Source organism: Plecotus auritus (assembly GCF_963455305.1).
Source record: "Plecotus auritus genome assembly, chromosome: 4".
NCBI lineage: Eukaryota > Metazoa > Chordata > Mammalia > Chiroptera > Vespertilionidae > Plecotus > Plecotus auritus.
This window is the reverse complement of record NC_137775.1, coordinates 36,051,535-36,077,982: the sequence shown is the minus strand read 5'-3', so window position 1 is coordinate 36,077,982 and position 26,448 is coordinate 36,051,535. Positions and strand designations below refer to the sequence as shown.

General features: G+C 38.2%; 1 protein-coding gene across 3 annotated transcripts in view; it reads right to left on the bottom strand.

The window, feature by feature from the left end:
* Window positions 1-26,448, bottom strand: part of HS3ST5 (heparan sulfate-glucosamine 3-sulfotransferase 5) — a 249,084-nt gene that overhangs the window by 105,585 nt on the left and 117,051 nt on the right. For 2 of the 3 annotated variants that reach the window (XM_080664840.1, XM_080664841.1), the window contains exon 3: window positions 4,338-4,451. The gene's annotated coding sequence lies outside the window, so the exon portion shown is untranslated. Of the gene's footprint in view, window positions 1-4,337; window positions 4,454-26,448 lie in introns of those variants that run through there. The other variant, XM_080664842.1, reaches the window with a different exon arrangement.

Below are 26,448 nucleotides of genomic sequence, written 5' to 3'. Positions count from 1 at the left end.
ATAGTGACTTATAATTTACTAGCGGCCCAGTGCATGAATTCATGCATGGGTGGGGTCTGGCTGGCCACTCTGATGGGGGCTGAGCGGGCCAGGCTGGCAAGGGGTGAGGGGATGTGGGGGGGCTGATTGGGGCAGGGCCAGTGGGGGCGGGGGGCCACAGGCATTTGGCCACCTGGCCCACTCCTGATCAGGGGTGGGGGGCCTGGGGTGGGGCCTGTTGGGGGGAGGGGCCGTGGGAGGTTGGGAGGGCTGATTGGGGCCAATTGGGCCTGTTGACTGCCACAGTGTGCGTCAAAGCGACCAGTCATTCCCGTTGCTTGGCTTTTATATATATAGATAAGGAATACACTCTAAAAATATTCCTCAAATAAGCCATTTGTTGCTCCATTACACCAATCATTATCCTTACAAGCCATTCCACCATCAAGTTGCTTAATAATTAATAATAATGATAAAGTTCAAATATTAAAGAGGCTATTATAATAGGTTAAATGTGTTATTGTCATAGGCTATATTTTTCTAAATTCTTGACAGTTAAAATTGGTCAGATGCAATTGAGCAATTGATCATAGATTCTCCATCTCAGCAGTAGATCTTGGAAGTGGAGGCTTCCTCTAGGCAAGCTTTGACAAAAGACACTTATGAAAGTGGTTTCTTAATTTCTCTTTGATTTCAGTACTGTTTAAAATATCAGCTAGGTTGCCTGTTCTCAATCAAGTTAAAATACAATTGAAAAAAAAAATCTGGTAGATGGTTTCTGGAATTTATCATGTAAACCAAGGAAAAGAAAGATATGGGTATATTCTCATAGTAAACTAGAGACGCAGTGCACAAAATTCAAGCACTGGGGGAAGCATCCCTCAGCCCGGCCTGTGCCCTCTCGCAGTCTGGACCCCTTGCTCCTTACCGCTTGGCTCGCTGCTCCTTAGCACTGCCACAGAGGTGGGAGAGGCTCCTGCCACTGCCACTGCACTCACCAGCCATGAGCCTGGCTTCTGGCTGAGCAGCACTCCCCCTGTGTGAGCGCACTGACCACCAGGGGGCAGCTCCTCATTGAGTGTCTGCCCCCTGGTGGTCAGTGCGCATCATAGCGACTGGTCATTCTGGTCATTCTGCTGTAATGGTTGCTTAGGCTTTTATTATATAGATAACTTCCTTAAATCTAAATACATGCAATAGGTCATATGCTGAGATTCATTATTCTATAAACTCAGTAGGGATGTAATTAAATGCTAAGAAATGGAAAGCACTTTACCGTTTTATAACACTGAACTGTTTTTACTATCATAATAAGTGAGGCACATGGTTATTTAGTTTATTAACTAAATGTGTGCCATAGTTTATTAACTCATCAAATACATCTACTTCCCTTCAAAACAAGACATCAGCAACAAATGAAGTGCCATTAATTTCTATGAAAAACTTTTGAAGAAATTGTTTCAAGAGCCAGCAGCCTGGATTCCACTGAGGCCCTTAGGGGTTTCAGGTACTCTGGGAGGTACACATGTAGTTTATTTTATTTTATTTTTTGAGCTTTGTTTTTAAAATATCTTTATTGTTGAAAGTATTCCATATGTCTCTCTTTCCCCCCATTAACCTCTTCCAGCCCACCCTCCACCCCCTATGGTACACATGTAGTTTTAGAACCATGTATTTAAGGATAATATTAATCTTTTTAAAAAAATATATATTTTATTGATTTTTTACAGAGAGGAAGGGAGAAGGGATAGAGCTAGAAACATCGATGAGAGAGAAACATCGATCAGCTGCCTCCTGCACACCCCACTGGGGATGTGCCCGCAACCAAGGTACATGCCCCTGACCGGAATTGAACCTGGGACCCTTGAGTCCGCAGACCGACACTCTATCCACTGAGCCAAACTGGTTAGGGCAAGATAATATTACTCTTAATCCTTCAAATGAGTAGCTTGCCACACAACCATCCCTTATACTAGATACATGGCTCCATATACAACAGTCCTGATTTCCAATGTTTTGTCCTATAAATCCAGTGTTTGGTTTAGTGATTGTGGCCATTATAGCTACATTTTAAAACATCATCTAACATATTATAAGGATAACTGACAACTGAACAGCCTTGAATCAGCACTGGTGCTAGAGTAATCTCTTCTAGATCTGCTCCCAGCTACTTCCACAGGCATGGCATTTCTTTGTCTTCGGTCTTCACTTCTTTCATTGCTTCCACCTTCCTCCCATCACCTGCTAGGAATTCCAAACCTTTTGGGGACTTCTTACCTGTTTCAGTGTTTATGTTCACCAGACCCATAATTATAGCTTATGTCTATAGTATCAATGATAATTTTGGAGCCATTTACAAATAAAATATTTTGATACTCAAAATAACTGAGGAAATGGAGGCATAAGAAGGCACATGCGTTTCCTGAAGTTGTGTCAGGAGGATCTGCCTCATGACTGAATCTGAGCCTCACTTTACCCCATTACTGCCTCATCACTTCTTGGTCTTTGGGTTAGACTTACATTGGAAATTCTTTCCCACCAGCTGTGTGATTTTTAAATATGTTGGTTAAACTATTTGAATTTTAGCTTTTTGGTTGGTAAATGGGGGTAACAATCCCTACTTCATAGGGTATTTTGAAGACTAAATGAAATAATGTTTGCAAAGTAAAAAAGGACACCCCAACAAACCTACAATAAGATAAGCATTCAAAAATGTTATTTCTTCCAATCCCTTCTCATGGAAATATTTTACCTGAAGGTAGTTTCTTTAGGTCCACAGAGGATTTCTAAAGCTACTCTGTAATTAAGCGGTGGGCCAGGAGGGTAGAGTATACTTAATGTATCAGCAGGGTGACAAAATTTAATTTAACCAAGGATTTATCAATCATCTACTACATCCCGGCACAGTGCTCATTGCTACAGATGCACTAATGAAGCAGCAGCGGCCAAGGAATTTTGGCAGTGGCAAGAACAAGACTTGATGATTTCCTAGAAAATGAAGAGATTCCAAGAAGGCTAGTCTGCCAAGTTTAACAGAGCTCTTGGTAAATTCTCCAAAATAATTTAAAATAGAATAAAATGATTTTAAAATTTATAAATTTTGTAGTTTACTCTTTGATGGCAAGTGAATATATTTTATTCACTTGCTAGTAATATTCACCACCTCTCAGGGCCACAGGGCTCCTGTTTGTAGAATGGTGATAACGGTATTTTATAGCATTATGAGAAAACTGAGATGGAATATTACTGTGCCTACAGTAGTAACTAGGTAATGATTTTTTGAGTGTTTTATATGTATTAGATATTCTAAGCCTTTTAAAATTTGTTAGCTCATTTGAACTTTACAACAACTCAAGGGTAGAATTACTACTCCTATTTTAGAGATGTAGATATTAAAGCACAGGAAGTTTTTTTTTCAAACAACCTTGACCAGAGCACCCAGCTAGTAAATGGCTGAGTGGGAACTCAAACTTAGGCAGTGTGGCTTCAGGCCCTGTGTTCTTCACCCCTGCCCTCTGTTGCCTGACTTCATCATCACAGCTCATTACATGCCCATTTCTGCTTCTCTAGCAGAGCAGCATTGAACAGACTGTCAAACTACAGCAGGAAGGCTGGGGAAGGTTGAGAGCGGGGAAGGTAAGAGATCAACTGAAGGTCTTGCATGCATGCATATAAGCATAACCAAATGGACGCAAGATACTGGGGGGTAGGGGAGGCCGGGGGAAGGTCAATGGGGAAAAAAAGGAGACATATGTACTACTCTTTGTAATACTTTAAGCAATAAAACAAAATTAAAAAATGTGGCAGATCCTGCCTTTCCAGAAATAAACAGGTGCACTGAGGACACAGGACATATGCACAAGGAGAAAAAAGCAGTGTGTGGATCAAGTTGTCACATGCCAGAGAAAGGGTGTAACTGCACATGCTATAAAAGTTTGGACAAAAGCAAATATCGGGGATGGAGAAAGCAGCAAGAATTTCTAGTGGAGGTGGAACTTGACTTAGGTCTTGGAGGGAAACCAGAACTAAAACCAGCCAAGAGGAATTGGGAGTTATTTCAGATGGTCAGAGCGTGGGGAGAGCAAGGAGACAGACTCTGTGTTCAGTGTCCGTGGGAGGAAGGTTTCTACATGGGAACACTGAGGCTAGAGAGAAGGAGGCGGTTTAAGTCACTTTGTAGGATGATTTAAAAGCCCAAGAGAATAAAGAGGACTTCCTGCTGCAGGGCTGCCCGGGATTTCTGCGTGGCCTTGTGCACGTGCACACATATGCTAGGACGCCACATGGTGCTTTCAAAAGGCTGATGGGACGGGGTTGTATTACACGCAGACGCACACAGAAGTCTTCAGTGCACATACCTACATTCAGACACTTCCCGGTTATTCCAGCGATGATTATCTGGTTGGTGGATATTCCATGGCCTCTCCTTCCCTACCGCCTGTCTTTTGGGCTTGCTCCCTGCTTGTCAGCACCTGAGGGTAGAGGCAGAGACAACGTCAGTTTCCAATTAGTCTCTCCCTCCCCCACTCTTCTTAGTAGCACTGGTTAAAAATATGCTTTGGGAAGGAGAGATGTATTGTGGATGATCAGAACATTTCTTTTTTTAAATGGTACTTCCAGTCTCTTTAGTAAACAATTTGCTGATGAGAGCAGAGCTCACATTTGAGCCTAACCCTGGATTATGTAATTGTTCATTCCCTTTCATCAGAGACATACTCATACGTACTTTCAGATAATGTTCTTGTAGCAGGACCTTGGTTCTGCTGAGCTTTTTAGGCGAGAGTGGTTAAATGTACCCTCCTTAAAATTGCTAATATTGCGTGCCTCCAGATGGACCTTTTTATAGGATGATATTATCCATATCAATCATTCTTATCTTTGCTACTACTTGAATATATTAAACAATTGCTGCTGCTTCCTAAATTGAATATATTATCAGAAGACCTGAGTAATTCTCTAGCTGCAAAGTACACATTTGACTCTAAAATTAAAGTGTTGGGTAGATGGATAGAAAAAGATGGGGAAAATGAAACAGATTGCAATGAAACAAATTTGCAATGCCAAACTTTCTTTAAAAGTAGGATTTCATTATTTCAGGCTGTTATTAAGAATGTATATGACATTGAATAGATTGTAGGAGCCCAATCCCAATATATTGTTATCACTAGTATATATTTGAATATAGTAGACATAAAAATTATTCTAGTCCAAAATGGCCAGAATACCTATCTTGAATACCCGTATTTTACTTGGGTCTCTTGTGTGCAAATATATTTAGGATGCAAAGCAAACACACACACACACACACACACACACACACACACACAACCTCTTAAGAAGAGGAAAGACCTTAAAAACTTATACACTTGGTTAATAAACAGCTATCAAATCTATTGTTCTCCTCTCTGGTTCGTACTGCATTACATTATTTCCAGTTCTTCCACTTGAATCCTTGTCAGCTCTTCTCCTCACAAATCCAACATTGCCCAAATACTTCTAGGGAAATCGGAGAATGAGAATACATACGGGCCTCTATTTAATTCAGGACATGGCACACATCAGTAGTGCCCACCTGTAAACTGGCTCCATTGCTCCTGAGAATGTCCAGGCATGTTCATAGGCCTGTTGACCTCAACATAAAATAAAGCAAAGCCTCAACTACTCTGCTTCTGAGTTTTTTGATAAACTAGAATTATTTCTAAAGTTCTCAAATAAACAGAAATCATTATAATTATGAATAATTAAAATGCTAAACTCAAGAGGGCACTCAACATTTATTACACTGTAGAATTCATCCCCTAAGGGTAGTACCTTCAATTAGTTCAGTTTTACAACACAAGAAAAATGTGACAATCACTAATTGCAGGTGTTTAGTACAAGGAGCAAAACAAGCTAACTTGCCTTTAAATCACCCTCTTCCACCCAGAAAGGCACTGCTCACTTTTAGATTCTTAACATTTGTTCCAGACCACAGAAAAGCAATAGATAATAGGAAAACATATATTTTTTAAATTTGCAAACATTGATTAAGCACCTGCCATGTGTCAGGGTTTATGTTAAATGAATAACATTCCAGAATAAGAACTAGCTAATGGTTATTTTATAAACATATACAAACATATATACAAATTTGACTATATCAATATACTTGTATATTCTTACAAACAAAGTTTGGAGTATATATCTATAATTTATAAAATGAAGCTATTCGGTTGTATTCCTCATTATTCTTTAAAACATTTTTTCTTTTCTTTTTTTTCTTTATTAATTAAGGTATTACATATGTGTCTTTACCACCCCCCCATTACCTCTCCCCACCCTCCCACTCATGCCTTCACCCACCCTGGTGTCTGTGTCCATTGGTTAGGCTTATATGCATGCATACAAGTCCTTTGGCTGATCTCTCCCTCTTACCCCCACCCTCCACTACCTTCCCTCTGAGGTTTGACGGTCTGATCGATGCTTCTCTGTCTCTGGATCTGTTTTTGTTCATCAGTTTATGTTCATTATATTTCACAAAGGAGTGAGATCATATGATATTTATCTTTCTCTGATGGGCTTATTTCGCCTAGCATAATGCTCTCGAGTTCCATCCATGCTGTTGCAAATGGTAAGAACTCCTTCTTTTTTATAGCAGCGTAGTATTCCATTGTTTAGATGTACCATAGTTTTGTAATCCACTCATATGCTGATGGGCACTTAAGCTGTTTCCAAATCTTAGCTATGGTAAATTGTACTGCTATGAACGTAGGGGTGCATATATCCTTTCTGATTGGTGTTTCTAATTTCTTGGGATATATTCCTAGAAGTGGGATCACTGGGTCAAATGGGAGTTCCATTTTTAGTTTTTTGAGGAAACTCCATACTGTTCTCCACAGTGGCTGCACCAGTCTGCATTCTCACCAGCAGTGCACGAGGGTTTCTTCATCCTCGCCAGCACTTGTCATTTGTTGATTTGTTGATAGTCATTCTGACAGGTGTGAGATGGTATTAAAGTTGTAATAAATTATTTTAACTTAAAAAATTAAATCACAAAATTATTTAGATTTTTCTTCCTCAGAGACTTCTTTATAAAAATGCTTTTTAAAAAAACAAAATATGTCCATTTTCTCTGGCAGTAATAAATACTTTATAATCATTAGGATAATTCTAAGATGTTTATAGAACTAAGATGTAAGTCAAGTTGGATATGGTTTAGCAAATAGTAACTGAAGTTTTGTATCTAGGAAACTGTAGTAAAGCAGATTCTTTGCACTGATTCAATATCAAATTGACAACCCTGACCTTTTACTAAGTATGACTTCAGTGAGATACCTTTTGTCTCTCATTTATAGAGGAAAGAACGCAATAGAAAGGCAATACAAGGGATTTCAGAATGATAAATCTCAAGTTAACAATTCTACTTTTAATGATTAGTTGCCTGAGTCTTGTATTTAATTATAATGGTTATTTTAAATGCTTATATTTAATTTAAAAATAATTAGCTAAACCTTGATGTTACTGCCTCATCTATTTTGAAATTAATTATAAAATAGCTCAAAAAGTGCGGTGACATTATTATATTAAAATGAATTAGAATCAGTTTGCATCTTTTGTTGGTTTCAGTTGTGAACTCATATTGAGCCATTTATATTGGGCACGACTGTAGGTCTCTGGCACGGTCATCCTATAGTAGAATAAAATATATGTAATTGATCTTTCCTCTATACGTATGAGAGATCCTTTGACCTACCAGGCAATAATAGTCTATAATCAAAGATATGACTGGTTAAGCTTTAAAGGAATCGAAATTTTATAAGTAAATTTTGCCCTAATACATTCAGGAGGCACCACTGTTTTTAGCAGGTGATTCGTATATGTGTAGCAAGCCTCTGTATCTCACTTTCTTTGAATCAGTTTAATGATGTAATCAGAAAGTGTTTCCAGGAAACGTTCTAGTTTAACTTCTATTTAGACAAACAGCATGGTTTATATATACAGGAACCAAGAGAGAAGGGCTAGTGATGTAGAATTGTTTTTCCTGGTCTACAGAACATGAGAATATTGAAAAACACTCACCATCGCCATTCAGCGTCGGGTTCCTGGTGCTGTGAGAAGCGACATCCATGAATGTCCTCAATCCTTGATATGCAAAACTGCTATACTGTGCACATTTGTTTATTAATGATATTGCTACTGTTTATTAGGTACTGAGTATGTATTAGACACTGAACCAAATGCTGAATGAGGTGACATTATTAGGTCCATTTTACAGATGAACAAAATGAGACTTGGGCATGCTGAGGTACTTGCCCAGGGTCACATTATTAGTAAGTGATGGAGGCAGGATGTGAAGCCTCACTCCACAGATCTGCACCCCACTGTCCCCAGCTCTCCATCTCAGAGGTCTAAGGCATTCTCAATGCTTACAACCACCACCAATACCACAAAAAAATATGTCCCCCTTGCAAAATAGTGTGAGTTAATTAAGAGGTGGCTTACCTGTCAATACCAAAAATCTGTTGTCCCCAATACTAATACCCTCTCATGCCAATATGTGCAGAATTTTCAAATATTTTATTAAAACCTGGGCTTTTTACTCTACAATGAGCCCTTATAGTTGGGGGAATCTGTTGCCCCCATTCTCTGACATGAGCTCAAACCTTCTGTACCCCAGCCCGCCCTGTAGGAATTTGAATTCTAAGCAGGCTGTCAAGTCAGACTCAGCTAGCACATCCAGTGAAGGTGTGTAGAATATTTCTTTTGCATTCACACTAGTGCTGCTATGTGGCCTACCAGGATGCCTGTGAGCTACCCGGTATCTCAATTACCTCCACTGCCATCTGTTTCTGTTTCTCTCAGTCCTGCTCCCTGGTTCACTAAACAATGAATGATAGATACTCACACCCAAGAGCTAGACTTAGGCATATTCTCTGCAAAGAGTGTAGGTAACAAATAGATATCTCTCCCACTTAGATACTAGATTGCGATCAAAGCCACAATGATCTATTGATTTTAATTTTAATGTTTCAAGTTACCAGTCATTACCTTAACTCTGGACATCCTCACAAGATCTGAAGGACTGGGACCATCAGAGGAATCACCATGGAGAGGAACCAGAGTGGGGAGACAGACAGTCTCATCTGCTTTGTGCGTCTTGCGAAGGCCTTTAAATACCATCTCTTTTCTGGCTACCATTTCCCCTAGGCTAAAAGATTTTAAAATGACTAGGGGAAAGAAAAAACAACCTGAGAAACTAGTTTGAGATTTTAATTCTTTATTTCATCTGCCAGCCACTGAAATGCAGTTAACTGCAGCAAGTGTTCCTCATAGATAAGGGAATTGTTGCTTCACATATAATTACATTGCCTCTACCGGTAGACATAGCCAACCATATCATCTTCATACTATTAGAAGTGCTAGGAAGTCTGAAAAGAATCCATTTTAAGGAGGGTCAGAGCTACTTTTATTTTACTTCAAACCAGGGTTATCATGGAATAAAACTGATAACTCTTTTGGGGAAACAATTTTTGGAATATAAAAAAGTGTATTGAAGGGTAAATGAAACTGACTGTTGTGACTGGTAGTAAGTTCAGGCATTTTGTGTTCTTTTGTGTTTGCTTTGGAATGTTAAACAGGCTGGGTTCTTTTTAAAAGAAAACATTTTATTCAGAACATTCTCCCATGAAAGCCATCTTTGACAAACTGTCATTTTTTGATATATTACTACATGTCTGCCCTCATTTTATATTCAAAAAGGCAAGCAATGTTTTAACAACTTTTGACAAGCATGGGGAATTAAACTTCCACAGAACTGACTCCTAATATAATGTTATAGCCTTATATTTTCCATTTTGTACTTCCTTATGGCAGGCCACAACATTTTTAATTATATCAATTTTCTGGTTAAAAAAGTGCAGAGAAATTGAAGACATGCCATTAGAATAGGAAAACTTCAATTCATTGATAATGTTTTAAGCATATAATTCTGAAATTTGTTAAGATAGCTATAGATATAGCATTTGGCTAATTATAAATAAGTAACAGGAGATAAAGTAAAAACTTTTCCTAGAAAACTGAGAAATCTCAAGAAATGCAGCTACTTCTTATTTATACTCACATGTTACTGACTAGACCATATCATCCTGCCTCCTGAGAATCTCACTGGGATAACCACAGGCTATCTTGCTTTATATCGCTGTGTCATTATAATCTGTTAACTATTAGAGGGACACTGTGACTGGAAAAGGAGAAAATTTAAAACCAGTCCCCATTCAGTGAGTCAGGGAAATGGAGCTGGTGAGGAAGGCGTCTTATAAATATTGTTATTAAATAATCAAGAGCTGTAATAATCAATATACTCTTGGAAGTACCTTAAACCTAATAAAGCAGCTGTGGCTAACTCAATTAGGATTATGACAAATTCAGCCAATTGGTTCAGGGTTCTTTGCATCCAAAATTCAAATAAGCAATCAAAGTGAAATTGCATTAGCTGACCTCCTCAGACCATCTCTGAAATATAGGAGGCATTTATTAGGCATACCCCAAATAACAGCATGACATAACCGTTTCCACATTTCACACTCACCTTTGGCTTAGGGGAAGGGTGGGTGGAGTTGGGGAGGAGAGGGTGGGTGTGAGGGTAAGGGCACAGAAGGGAGAGACAGAGCTCCTTGCAAAGAGATAAGTGTAACTCTTATTTAAAAAATTGCCACAGCAGTACTTTTCTTAAGTCAAGATTAAAAATACGACGAGCTTATGGAATGTTATCTTCCACAGCAAAAGTAATATAAAACCAATTTTTATTCCCACATAAATTACTTAACACAGCTGCCACCGACTGGTTTTACATATTAATGCTGGCATCGATGGAGCGTCATCTATAAAAGACATTCTCTGTATTTTTTTAGGCTTCAGCCTTTAGTCTTTCTTTGCTTCTTTAATAAACTCTTACTTCTTATTTTGAATTGTATTGAAATGTTTCACCAGGAGCATCCATGGAGTTGTTTTCTCTGGCTCTCTTCGAGGCTTCCTGGGGCCATCGTGTGGATGGTGGCAGAAAACAATTCCAAAGACCACAATAATAATGAAAACATTAAAGCACAGTATACATAGTCCCCACTGAAGAAATACCTTTGCTTTAACTGAACTGTATTTTCATCTCAAGAACTGTTCACCCCAACCTCCACCCCCTTTTTCCAAAATGCCTCTTGGAAGCAATTCTCATTTTGAAAGGGTGCTTCAAATTTATTCTGGGGGAATTAAAGTTCTCCACGTTCTTTTGGTAATATGCTTTTTATCAGATCAGTAGGAACAGTGTGAAAACACCAGTCACAGTAATTTCAAATGTCTATCATCTACAAATTACACATAAATGATCTGTGGTTGCAATGTGGCCCTTGAATGGGGGACTTTTTTTTCCAAGAAAGACACACAAATGCTATTGAAAATGTAAAAGGGTACCCTGCAAGCAAAAGCCACTTGTAGCATTTGCGGAAACCTACAGTTTTTATTTTTATCTTTAGCATAACGGAGAGAGCATTCTGAAAGAACCAGTCTTGCTTCTCATTCACATGGAGTATTACACATACATGCACGCCTACTCCCAGGTATAGGCACCATTCAAATAACCTCCACAGGCTGCAGCTGGAAAGCAAGACAGGTTAGCAACCAAGCTTTACTGAATACCTAACTCGGGGAGCATGACAGCTACTCTACCTTCTCACCCCTCCTCCCAAAACAAAGAAAGGTGATTGTTGAACATGTATAGTTTTGTTTTTTTTTTAAAGCGCATAGAAAGGCTCTAGGTTATAAATCTATTTTTATGTCCTATATACCAATTCTTTTCTATGGTCTTAACTTACATGCTAGTCACTCTCAGAAACTGGAATGCTCCAGGATGATTCTATTGTGCTGCCAGAGCTGAGAATCCTGCTCTAAAGCATTCTTCTCTGCGATTTAGTGACAAAGTCCCTTCCCATTTGTCGCTTCTGTCATCTGTGCACATCTGCATTTCCCTCACAACCAAGTCGCCTTTCACCAGGACTTGAAAGTTATATTTTCCTATCCCATCCTCCCCCACCCCCACCTTTCTGGCCTCAGAACTGTAATGCAATTCTATTGTAGTTTGCATGTGAAGTATTAGACATTTTAACATCCAGATTCAAGGAAGCAAGGATGTATCGAAATAATGCTTGCATTTATTATCTAAAAGAATAACACTTGAAATAGCTTTGAACATGGGGTTGCAATTTTATAGGAAATGATAAGGTATGAAGGGCAATGGAACAACATATCCTCTACTCTTTTAAATTCCATGTATTTCAGACTTAAACCAATGGTAACATAATGACACGGTAGTATAATCACCCTACTATTCCTAAGGGGTTGACATTTTAAAAGAGTGGATGTAATATTCAGGTGGGGCTCCAGTGGCTCGAACCTTCCCGCTGCTGTTTTATAACGCTGCATGCTCTGTGGTAGTATGGCTGAGGAAATATCCAACCCTCAAAAGACAATAAAGAACACTCTGGAATGTACCTTCTTTCTAAACAACGGTGGCAGGTTATAGCACTCTTTGTCAGCACTTTACGGTTTCACAAGAATAAGAACAAACACTGAGGTCTTTACTCTAAAATCTACTTCCAGAATTTATTTTACTAACAAAGGACTTAGTCCTGTGAGAGGTGTTCTAGTTATAAAAGAAGAATGTCTCTCTCTAAGAGTTTGTTTGCTATTTATATGCAAAAGTAGGTTTACAGTTGTGAGCATGCAAAACAGAGTTTATTCCAGTATGATTATTTATTAATTATTGTATTCTTTTTCCATATGAACAACTGTAAACCCACTTTTACCCCACTCTGTATTTATTTGGCACTCTTAATTTATAACTGTGCATTAAAAGACACAAACTGTAAAATCAGACTTTTCCATGATCCGTAGGATAAACCAAAAAGAAGGAAATTTACTAAAATTAGAATACTTTCCTGTATTCTCATTTCAAAGAATAGAGAGGCAAAACTAGAGAATGTAAGGTAGAATTTTCTGACTCCTGTATATATAAAAATATAATATTGTGAGGTATTCTTTCCTCATGAATAATAGTGTGGCTGGTATAGAGTCTAGATTAGAAATAATTTTCCTTCTGAAATTTGTAAACACTTATCTTCTATATCACATTGCTGCTGAGAAGCCTGCTATTATTTTGATATCCAATTTATAAAATCTGCAGTTTTATTTTAGAATTTCTTAGAATTTTTCTTTGTCCCCATTCAAAATTTCTTAATGAATGTGGTCTATTTCCCCCCTCACTGTGTTGGGTAATCATGGTCCCCTCAGTTGGGAAACTCATGTTCTTTAATTTTGAGTATATCTCTTTAATGACTTTCCCCCCTTTATTTAAAAAAAAATTCTTATACTGGGGAATTCTCAATTATCCAGAAGTAGCATCCTTATTCTAATTTTAAAAAATCCTCTCTCCTATATTCCATCTTTTTTATCTTTTTGCTATATTTTCTGGGAGAATTCATCCACTTTACCTTCTAACACTTTTATTTTGTTTTCTATATCTGCTATTATAATATTACTAGTAATTTCTAGGCATATTTTCTTTTGTTATTTGAATATACCTCTTTTATAGCACACTCTTCTCATTCCACTGAGGCAAAATCTCATCTCTTCATATAGTTTCTGCTTTCCTACAAGAGTGTTTTAGTCTGTATGTCAAATTAGATGCCTTCCTTAAACCTGTGTTAATCCACTGTTGTCTACTTACATTTATGAGTAAAGAGCTCGTGGGCATGTCAATTGTGCCCTTTACTCTTGGGTGATCTGGCTAGGCTGTCTCCTTAAGGAATCCCTGATCTTTGTACCTTTTGGTTTTTCATTTCTGAATACCCCAAAGTCTGATCAAATATGCTTCCTGGTAAAATTTGAGGTTTGTCTGAGTCCAGTCAGGAAGAAGGCTGTGAATCTCAACATTCCATATGTAAACACTAATTTAAATCCATTATTTTCAGTGTGATACTCCTGTTCTATCCCCAATTTTCCCAAGCCCACTGACTCTGTTTTGCCCAAATCATGGGAAAGAACTGCAATCTCATAGCTGAATGGATGAGTGAGAGGATCTGCAGGGTATGTAGTTGCTCTTGGTCTTCCTGCTATTAAGCTCATGTTTACCCCCAAATTCCAGAGATACCCAATGAGGTCATTTCCTGAGTCTTTTGAAAATACTTTGGTGAAAACTGCATTGCTTCTGGTCTTGGTCCACTGCTGGTTTTAGGATTCGGCATTTTGGGGGTTTGTTAAATTAGTTTCCAGCTTAAATGATTTGTTGGTATTGTCTCTTATGTATGCTTTGCCCCATAAGTATGTATCTTTAAAAGAACCTGTTATATCATTAGGGGTATGATTGTATTCTTATCAGAGTGAAGGAATCATCACCATGTATAATTCTTTTCATCTACCAACTGAGCAAATTCTCTACATTAGTCCTATGCAGATGTTCCCAAATATTATAAGCTGTTAAATATTCTTTGTCATCTTAACATGAAACCATGTATGGAGCTTTGGTCTCTGAGAACGTCCCTATTGTGAAGATCTTGTTGGAGCTAATGCACCATCTAGACTAGAACTGAATACTAGCCTCCAACAATGACAAAGAAGTTCTCTGTGGCCGGTATTGCCATCTGTCCTGGTTTCCACTTAACATGTATATTAGTTGTTTGAACAGATTCTTGGATGGTGAAGGTCACTTGATGGCTGCCCTTTCAGGATGGGGTCATCATGAATAAACTCAAACTGCAGCTGTGGCCAAAGAGAAAAATGACTTTAACTGTTGACAAATGCTTCTGGTCCAGACTTAATGGTGGTCTAATCACATTAAATATAGAAACTATGGGACAAAGGAAAACATGGACTCACAAAAGAATCCCACTGCATATATCTTGACATCCTTTTCCTCTTAAAAGGAAGCTCTTCAAAATGTCTAATCCATGTACCTGTGTGTTACCTCTGATACTCCCTCTCCCAATGTTATTTTCAATCATAAATTAATAATTATTATTAAATAAACATATACTCACAATCGATCATTATTGTCACTCAACCCTGACTTTTTGGTTTTTGACACGCAATGCTATACATATGAAAACAGGCTCCTTGTTTTATTAGGGAAATACTTAAATAGGGAGCTTTCAGACTGCATTTATTTTCTTGAAATAAATGTGTTCTGGGCAGAAAAAGATGAGATGAAAATAAAATTCATGAGAATCAGTCTTAAGGCAGGTAATTTCTAGGCTTTGGAAATAAAACAATGGATACTGGCTCAGTGGAAGAGTCTTTGTCTCAATTTTCATGGCAGCACTAGGTTAAGTGAGGAGAATCCTCAGCATACAGTCCACCACCATCAAACGCCCACCCTCTCGTACCTTGCAGCATCAAAACCTGGGGCTTCACAGTTACTCTGAGATGTGTGTGGAGAGGACTATTTTATGAGAACAAGCATGGCTGTGCCGGTTGTGGTCCTCCTGGCCCAATCCCACTCTAGGCTCCAGTGACCATGTTTGAGGCATGTTTCCTTAATTTCTGTGAGTAAAATTTAACTCCATTTTCATTTGATTGATTATAAAAGCATATGTATCTTGACAACACAGACACTTAAATTTCAGGTTCTTCAAAAGGTTGTAACCTTGAACTCTGTTGGCAGATTCTTCCCCAAAGTTAAAAAAAAGTGGCATATGTTGCCGAAACCGGTTTGGCTCAATGGATAGAGCGTCGGCCTGCGGACTGAAAGGTCCCAGGTTCGATTCCGGTCAAGGGCATGTACCTTGGTTGCGGGCACATCCCCAGTGGGAGGTGTGCAGGAGGCAGCTGATCGATGTTTCTCTCTCATGGATGTTTCTAGCTCTCTATCCCTCTTCCTTCCTCTCTGTGAAATATCAATAAAATATATTTAAAAAAAAATAAATAAAAAAAAAATAAAAAAAGTGGCATATGTAATTTTTTTAAATATCTTATGGAAACAGTTATTTGTTCTTCATGAGAAAAAAATATTTTTTTTCTGGTACTAAATTCAAAATTGAATTTGTCATACAGTCCTTATATAAAAAAATAACATGACATAAGCAATGTTAATAACATAAGTAATATAACACATTATCTTGGACAAGAGTTTTAAGATGTGGAGAAATGTTTTTCACAGATTATTTTTGTATCATCTTCTGTAAGTGGAGGGCACAACATATAATGATTTTTGAAGGCACTTTTGTTGAGATCTTATGTATGAACATAGATTTCTAAATAACTAAATGATGATAATTGCAAATGCTACTAAGGGACTTATGTACCAGACACTGTTCTAAGCATATTACATTCAGAAGTTCATTTAGTCCTTTTCATTACTTAAGAGATAGAAACCTACGATTGTCCCATTTTACAGGGGAGGGAGCTGTCTCACAGAGAGGTTAATATCTTGCCCAACCTCATACTAAATGGCAAAAACACAAAGCTAGAACCTGTCTATCTAAGGCAGTGGTCGGCAAACTCATTAGTCAACAGAGCCAAATATCAACAGTACAACGACTGAAATTTCTTTTGAGAGCCAAATTTTTTATTTATTTATTTATTTTTTTAAATTTTTTTTATTAAGGTATTATATGTGTACATATCTTACCATTGCCCCCCCCCACCCCACTCCCATACATGCCCTCACCCCCCAATGTTTTGCATCCATTGGTTAGAGAGCCAAATTTTTTAAATTTAAACTTCTTCTAACGCCACTTCTTCAAAATAGACTCGCCCAGGCCGTGGTATTTTGTGGAAGAGCCACTACTCAAGGGGCCAAAGAGCCGCATGTGGCTCGCGAGCCGCAGTTTGCCGACCACTGATCTAAGGCATAGTCCGCTTTTTGGATATAATTATTTTTCACATAGCATTTTTTGAAGAAGTTGAATAATTATAAATTCAAAACTAAACTCCAAGACAAGAGCCTACTGTCCTGTAATTCTAAAGTGTCAATTAGAAAAGCAACACACAGGATCAAGGGTGACATTTCATTTCTGAAAACTTAGGAGACTGCTTGTGGTCCCAGGGCTTGGGGGGGGGGGGGGGGCGGGGCAGGGGCCGGGCACAGATTATTCAGCTAGAGATCTCAGAGTTATATAATTTGAGGGTTATTGGTTCTGGGGTCATAGCTTTTACCCCAGAGTTATGAAGAGACATACACCATTCCAATATCAACAAAACGTATGTTACCACAATCTCTCTTAAGGAAGTTTTATCATAAGCTTCAAGGTCACAGACTATGGTTTTATTACTTTTCTCCATAGTTTCCATAGAAGGTCATTCTACTGTGAGTTGTTTTTTTCCTCTTTCGTTTTTTTAAATGTTGCTGGATAGCACCATGGCATCTGTTTTATTTCTTTTCTTTCTTCCTTTTTTAATATTCTGTCATGCTAACATCGTAGGAGTCTTTATGGAACCAGGAATAAGTAGTTAATGCTCTGTTTGCCCATTCCTGGAACACATTAAATCAGCAAGCTCCAATTAATCACTGATGGTGGGTCACTGGAGACCAAAGCTACCTGCTTACTGATTTAATCAGCTTTGGTGGAGGAACAGACTGATAAAAGTAGTGATGGATTAATATAGTAAAGGTGTGTGTGTGTGTGTGTGTGTGTGTGTGTGTGGTGGGAACTTAGAAGAAGGAAACTATAATTCTCCTCGGAAAAGTTAGGAAAGTCCTCATAGATGATGTGATATCTGAATCATAGTTTGAACATATATAGCAAACCACAAGATGAAGCTGGTGAGCAAAGAATGGTATTCTTTGTAAAGGGGAAACCTCTTAGAACACAGAGCTTGGCTGTGTTGAAGGGTTGCCAGGGCTATAGTATTAGCATGTGTATGAGAGAGTGTCCCATGGTGGTTAAGAATGTAGATTCTGGCATCATTGTGCCAGATTTGAACCCTGGACTGTCATTGAACAAGTTTATTAACTTTTCAGTACCATTATTTCTTTATCTATATCATAGGGGAAATAATAGTATTTAAGCTGCAGGATTATTAAGGATTAAATAATTGTAAAGACGTTAGTATAGTACTTGGCACATAATAAGCACTCAATAAATGTTAACTATCATTATTATTACCCCAAAGAGACAACTAATTCTTAAGTAATCAATATCACTATTAAAGGTGAAATTTCCTCCCCAAGGTCTTCACACTAACAGTAAGCAATATTAGATCATGCTTATAGAGCCCTTTGGACCAGTCCTCTCCTCTATAAATTATCAAGCTGTCCCGGGAAGACAGCTTCACAACTCAGACATTCTGAGTGGTGTCTGAATAGCTGTTTTGCAGCCCATCTAAGCATTCAGATTTCCTGAATTATGAAGCCAGTTGATGAATGGGCACAAAAAAAGTAAGTACAAGAAACTCATATTGTCACTAGATACTTCATGTACTCGCTTTAGATGGACAAATGTATTATTCAAGACATACAAGGTTTATCTTTTGTGGGGGCGGGGGGAGATCAATTATACTGAGAAAAAAAAGTTATCATTTGAGGCAAAGAATTCAAAACCCACCCTTTAATTTTAATTAAATTTGACTTAGATATCTTAAGTCAAATTTAATTTGCTTTAATCAAATTTAATATAATTATCTTTATATTGCTTAAATTTGGGCATTTGATTGGAAGAGAGACCCAAAGAAATTACTATTCTAACAGCTGGCTCCTACTGTCTGAATAATATTAAATAATTATGGTTACTTCAAAAGACACCAGTGAAAGATACAAGGTAAGTTAGCAGGACACACAACCTTTACCCTGAGATTCCATTTGGGAGTTTAAGTCTTTATTAAGTCCAGACAACTACTAAGGGATGGCTGTTTGAATGGCATTAACAGGGTTAGACAAACCTATTTCCCCAAAGCCAAAAGTCAGCAAGCAGACCAAGTTCCACAGGCAGGTGATCTTTTCTAGTCTGCTAGATCAGACCACCTAAGAAAGGGGGAAAGAATCATTTTGATGGAAGAAAGTAGCAGGCAAAGTCCAAGAAATCCTGACCACTGAGAAAAACGGGATTAAATATGAGTAGGAGTCAAACTGAGGGGCTACAGACAGCCTAGACCTCATGACCATGTCACAAAGCAGGTAAATGTGCCACGTTAGCGGTTGTGAGCCAACAGGGGTCCGGCCTGGAGGGTGCCCGCCTCAGTCAAGGCATGCAAGTTTAAAAAAATATCTAAAACACTCTATAGGCCAAGAAAAACACATTTGTGTAAGGCCAGTATTCTGTCTGTTTCATGAGACTGTAGGTTGGTGGCCTGTGCTGAGAGGGGAGAAACCTCACTGTGGGGTAGAACTGGTTATAGCATACCAAAGGGACTGACATTCCAGTTATATGTGCTCAGGCAGGCGAAAGGTAAAGTCTCATTGGTGAGATCCGTGTTAAATTAGGGGTATTAGTGGTAGGGCTACATTCTCCAGTTCGGCCGGTTTGTCCTTAGGATCTCCTGTGTTTTGCCTGTGAATTAGGATGAAGGTGGGTGAGGTGAGCACAGGAGTATGAAGAGCTTTCCCAACCTGTCCTTCCAGTGAGTGGGGCTTTTGTGAGAGATTGCATCCTTTAAGTAACATAGTTTAGTTTATTTCTTTCCATTTACTCTTCACTTTAAAATGGTACCTAGAAAATGTATTGCCCCAATTCCAATGACAAAGGGAAAGAATCAGGGACTGGCCCTTGTGAATATCTCCTCCCTTCCTGGTTTAAAACTCAACTACTAGGGTCATTCCAATCACCTAACAGCCAGGCCGGGGCTCCACAAAAACAGACCCAGTTTTCACTGAGATGAGTACCAGCCTGCAAAGTGACAGTCACTGGATATGGATTCTAGTATGTGTGATGATAAGCTACTGTATTTATAGCTTTTGAAGTTACGAATTTGTTTAATTGTGTTTTGGAAGCTATTGTTTTTTTTAAAGGAGATTTGTTATCATTAGGAAGGAGAGTTGAAATTTGTGGCGAATTTGTAAATGAAAAAAAAACATCCATTACACAAGAGGTGGAGAGAGCTAAATGAGAAAGCAATTATTTTGAAGGGCAAAAAAGTAAAGGCATAAAGGTGTTTTTTCTTGGATGGTTGTTGCCTTAAAAAGACAAGATAATTTTAGCAGCAGGATGGATACAGCATGAAACCCCAGGGCTCCTACCAGCTGGCCAAGAACCAGCCATTTTTTGGTTGAAGTGAGAAGTGACCTCTCTATTCTGCAGAACAATCAGAATTAATGGAGAAAGGCAGGGGGTAAGTGTAAGGGGCACTTAGCACTTTCTTCCTACACACCAGCAGGGCTGATGGAGGAAGTGATTGGTCTGGTGTGTGAAGAAATTCTGGGCCAGCGCTGTCAATGCATAAAATTCAATGTATAATTAAAGAAATTAAAGAAATTATTGAGTACCCTTGGATGATTCTATACTTGCTGTGGACTTTGCTTTGTAACTTATGTGGATTTAGACAGAAATTGAGTAGTAACTAGGGAGTAGTAAAAATAGCTGCTACTGAGTACAAGTTTTTGTTTTAAAAAAAGTAAATGCATTGTTGAGTAACGGTGGGTGGTATTCCTAATTCTCATAGTGGCTTATGCCTGAAGAAGGCCAAACACCTGTTTGTGACATATACACCACCAAGGCCTCCATGTCCCAGAAGCAGGACCCCGGAGACTCAATGCCCTTGAACAGGGAATTGGCCCGTAAGTGCTTGCTTTCAGAACAACAAATATTTTTACTGACTTAAAACAGCATATGTGATTTAAAGTAGATATCCAGGTGCTTCCAAGACATTAGGCAACAGTCCAGAAGTAGAACTGAGAGAATAACAGTAGAGGTAAAAATATTAAAACCGTAAAATATTCATGCATAAAATAAGAATATAGAATGTTTATATTTTAGCCAAACACATTAAGTAGGAACATAAAAATAGCATATCAAGCACCAAAATTAACAGGAGAAAAGAGCAACATACCATACACAAAAATAAATAGGGGAAAATGCAAAAAACTGAAAATGCAAGTGCATAAATGACCTGTTTTGGTGACTACGTATCACTATAAATGATGCAGGCACAGGATAAGGTACTAGAACAAAATAAATGCACCACTCTTGGTCAGGTCTCTAACAGGTCAGCATGGCATTTTCCAGTGTGTGAATGTGTGGAATATTGGTCCTATAAGATACTCCATTGGGGGGAAAAAAAAAAAAAAAAGCTCTATGGTTAATATATTTGAGAAATGTTGCAAAAACATATTTCTCCCTTGGAATTTTATAATGCACACAAGCAAATTAAAAGCCCTAGAAGTCCTATAGGGAAGGAATGTTTATCGTTATTTGACACGGAGAGCTCACCATTATAAGGACAAATAAAAATTAAAAACAGGAGTCTTACTTCTTCCTGCTGAAAATTAGGGTAGAGACTTCTACCCCGCCCCCTCCTTTTCTCATTTTGTAACTAGAACCAATGGTTGGCTGGTTAATTGAAAAAGTTGGCTAAAGTGAGAATTTGACAATTAATACACACTTTATATGTTTCATTTTCATTCAAAACATATGAATCATATTTTGAAAGAGAATCAAGGTGTTTTCTGAGTGCGGGTCTGGTTATTGCTCTTCCTTTTGTTCTTTCTAAGTCACAAATATTTCATCATTTACAAATTACAGTTTAATTTCTTCTGATTTATTTTTTACATTAAAAATTTTTTATACTGTAACATATTTACACAACTGGTTTTTAAAAACGATTCTATAAGTATATTCTTGAAGTAATTTTTTTGGTAATTTTATATCCTAGGGCTGGATATATTTTATTTTTAGTTTTTCAAGATTTAAATATTTTTCTTCAGCCTTTTAGAGTTGTCTTGTCCATTTCCACTTTGACAGGATTTTTTTTCTTTTCTTTTATTTACCTTCATCAGGTCTTTCCAAAGAATTCAACTAAGTTTTAATAGTGAATTAAAATTTACATTTATATTTCTAAGCTTATTAAATATTTAATTAAACTATATTACTAAGAGGTATGGGAGTAACCTAGGTGTCCATCGATAGATAAATGAATAAAGAAGATGTGATATATTTATATACAATGGAATATTGCACGGCAATAAGAGGAATGAAATGTTGCTATTTGTGACAGCATTGATGATAGAAGGTATTATGTTCAGTAAATAAGTCAGGCAGAGAAAGACAAATACCGTATGGTTTCACTTATACGTGGAATCTCAAAACAAAACAAACAAAACAAAAACAGACTCACTGAAGAAGAGACAAAAAGCATGGTTACCAGAGGGACGGTGAGGTGAGAGGGGTGAAAAGAGGAAGGGCAACGTAGTAGGTAATATTGTGATAAGTTTATATGGTGACAGATGATTAATAGAATTAGAAGGGTGATCACATTGTAAGGTACAAAATGTCAAATCACTATGTTGTATACCTAAAATTAATACAAACAGTATAAGATTATATATCAATTATCTATATATATATATATATATATATATAAAAGCCAAGTGACCGGAATGACTGAAACAACCAGTCGCTCTGACACCCACTGCAGCAGCCAACCAGTTCAATCACAGCCCCAATCAGACCCCAAACCTCCCACAGCCCCTCCCCTGAGCTGGCCCAACCCCCGATTGACCCCCCCCCCGCCACCCCAGATCAGGGGTGGGACCGGCCGACCTCCCATAGCCCCAGGGGCAGCTAACCTCCCACATCCCCTCTCTCCCCCCACCCCCACCGTCCCAGCTCAATCAGCCCTTATCGGGGCGGGCCAGCCGAACGCCACCTGTGCAGGAATTCATGCACCGGGTCTCTAGTACCTAAATAAAGAGTAAATCTTCACTTTTGCTACATAGCATTGGGCTATCATGTTAACAACATCAAAATACATCAATTTATTTAAAAATATTTTATAAGAAAAAAAGACGTAACCACACAGAATAGTATTAGCACAGTTTTGGGGGCCCACACTACCAGTTATTGGTAAGTACACAACACACTGACTCTATACACTCTCAAAGCCTTAAGGTACATTCAGGGTGTTTTGTGAAGGACATGATGAGCAATGATGTTTGGTTTTTGCAAATAATAACCAATTCTCCATTCTCTGACACCAACTAGGTGTCCTTTAACACTAACTACCCAGAGTTAGCACAGATTCCCTCCAAGTTAAGGCCTCGGTCCCACAAGACTGTCCTCACCTCAAATGCTAAAGTCCCCAGTTGCCCGGCTACCCACGTTGTCTGCCTGGGGTCTGCACACTCCAGGTTCAATATTTGCCAAAGAGACAAACAGAACTCAGGTAAACACTGCATTTGTGATTACTGGTTTATTATAAAGGACATAACTTAGGAACAACCACGTGGAAGAGATGCTTAGGGCAGGTGTGAGGGTGGGCTGTGGTGTAGAGCTCCCATTCCTCTCCATTAGTACCACCTCAGCACATCACTGAGCTTGTTAACCTCGTTGTTTCACAGTTTTTAATTTCATACACAGGAATAACCAATTAAGTCATTGGCCATTGGAATCTGTACCCCTCTCCCCTGTTGGGACATTGGAAGTGTGGGCTGAAAATTCTAACCCTCTAATCACATGGTTGGTTTTCTAGCTCCCCCTCCTCCTTAGCAGACAATGTGACACTCCTATCACTTAGGAAATTCCCACAGTTTTAAGAGCTTCATGTTATAATGAGGGGGAGGGGAGGACACAAACCAAACACATTTTTATTTTATTATATCACAAATGGTTTTGGTATTGAAGGGAGCATATGTGTTTATCTGTTTTCCCTTCTGGACTCTGGACGCTTTAAGGGTAGTTGCTTATGTTCGTTTTCCTTTTTTCCTCCTAGTGCACAAATCAGATACTCAGAAAATTTTAATAAAAGAGTAACTGCCTGACTGAAGCAAGCAAATTGCATTTTAGTAGTCTATGATATTCTTTAATATTAAAATGTGATAGAACTAGGCATTTCAGCAGAAATGAAACTATCATAGTCAATTGTAATAATTCATATGACAACATTCTTATTAACTAAATATTAAGATGCAGAAACCTTGATATCTAGCTCCAGATTGGCCACCTACTCACTATGTTATGATTGGGCAAGTCACATAGCTACTTTAGGTCTGAATGTTCTCAACTACAATACACAGAAAAAATAATACCCCCTCTTAACCCTAAGCAATGTTGTGAGGGTTAGAAAATGTACTAAAATGCTTGTAACTTTAAAACATTAGTCAAATAAGAGCAATTAAGATGTTACTAAACATTCAGTATTAATAAACATATACCACTGACTTCTAAGCAGCAAGAGAATATTAATGAAACAGCATAGAGAAAACTAGCTGTGAAGTTTATTTAATCCCAGAAGAGGCTGTAGAGGTTGGAGCTGCATACATAGCTCAGCCTGACCTTCCCACTCATAGTGTAAGAGGCTGTGGCAGGGGAGCAGACGGGACACTAAGTGCATTAAAAATTACCTTGTCTCCAGCCCACTTTGGGTCTGATGCTGTAATCAATGGGAAATTTTTCTGTATAAAGGATGGAGGAAACAGTATATCACATTCAGCTCTTCCCAATAAGGTTATTTATTGCTATTTAATTCACATTTCCCTCAGGTTTTGGCAAGATTATAGAATTTATTCTCCTATATAGTAGCCAGCCGAGTAAATCACATTGCAGACTTCCATTGCCACACATTTTTCTTACCCAGTACTGGTGGCTTTATGTCTTTGTCCCTTAGAGTGCATTAAAATTTAGCTGTACAAGCTTTCCTTTTATAATTTTGCAATTTATTATTATTGTTTCCTTTCTAATATTTTATTAATAAAAGGTGTTTTTATTGATTTTAGAGAGAGAGGAAGAATAGGGGGAGAGAGAAACATCAATGTGAGAGGGAAACATTGCACCCACGTGTGCTCCAATCAGGTACCAAACCCCAAACCTGGGCCTGTGCTCTGATAAGGAATCAAACCGGCAACCTTTTGATACCTGGGAGGAAGTTCAACCAACTGAGCTATACTGGCCAGGGCAATAAAAAGTGTTTTTAAAAAGTAGAGTAGTCGGGTAGTTTTCAACAATGAAACCAGAGACAAGGTGATAAATATTGTGGATGAAACGTTTTTCCTTATAGACAAAAGGTACCAGTTGATATTAAAACAAAAATAATCAGATCTCTACTACAGGGTCTAGAACACTTCATTAGAAATACACCAGCACAAAGAGCTGCATTAGAGCAGTCCAGGGGCCCCCTAAGGACAGTTATGGTGGCGATGACTCCTGCCCCTGCTGTATGTCAAGCATTCAGAGTAGGAAGTCCAAACCCTGAGATCTGTTCAGGTTAGACTGCTGCACTATAACTCAGTCTCTCTCTCTCATACATATATATGTGTTCTTTTCCTGACTTTGATAGGCAGCCCTTTTGGTAGGAAAAAAAAGCCCACCATTTATCTGTATCACCTGTTTCACTTTCCAATGGGGAAAACATGGTGATAATATTATATCACACCATGGTATGTGATATTATTACTATACTGTAGTGTACTATTCTATAGTACTAGTATGATATGCTGTCAATATACTTTACTAGTGTATTATCCTATATGTTACGCTATACTATATATATGCTATTTTGTACTACACTATGCTGCACAATATGATAAGATGTGATACTGTACTAGGTAATTTCTGAAAGGGAGTTTGTGCATATGTTTCCTGTAGCAATAGTTACATGAATAATCCATTTTTAAACCACAATATATAGCCTGCCTTAAGGTATTGTTAATGTAATTTATGGGCCCAAAATACCTTTCATAAAAGTGGGGATCACCAACACTTCAGGGTTAACTAAATAGCCCATAATAAGTGAAACCAATAATGATAAATGAAAACGAATAGTAATGTGTAACAAGGAATAGCAGCAACTGAAAACCCTGACCAACTCAAAACTACACTGTTGAGGCACTGATGACTTGTTCTCTCTGAAAACTGAGGGAAACTCCCACATTCTGTATGCGTTTGCAGGAGGGTTTTGAGAGCTGCCAAATGGTCAAGTTCTTGGCCAACTCCTTGATAAATTATGAGAGTCATGGATTTTAAGTTATTGAGTGATAAGTTTTAAAAGTATTAATAACACACTATTGGTAAGTATCTCCCAAAGTGCTTCACAACAGGGGCACTGCCCATCTGAGATCCTTCACTATGGGCACTAGTCTCACTCCTAGACAATTACCCTCCCTTCTTCCTCAGCACTAAATGCCAATGGCATCATTCAATCTTGGTGATAATCAAAAAGACCAAGGCCAAAGCTTCCTAAGGAGGATGGTGCTGAAAATCATACTGCTTGTAAGAACTCAAGAAGGGATCAGTGTAGCCACTAGTCTGCATCCTACTAGGATAACCCTCTCATATTGCTTCAGTGACTTTAAATCTCTGTGCT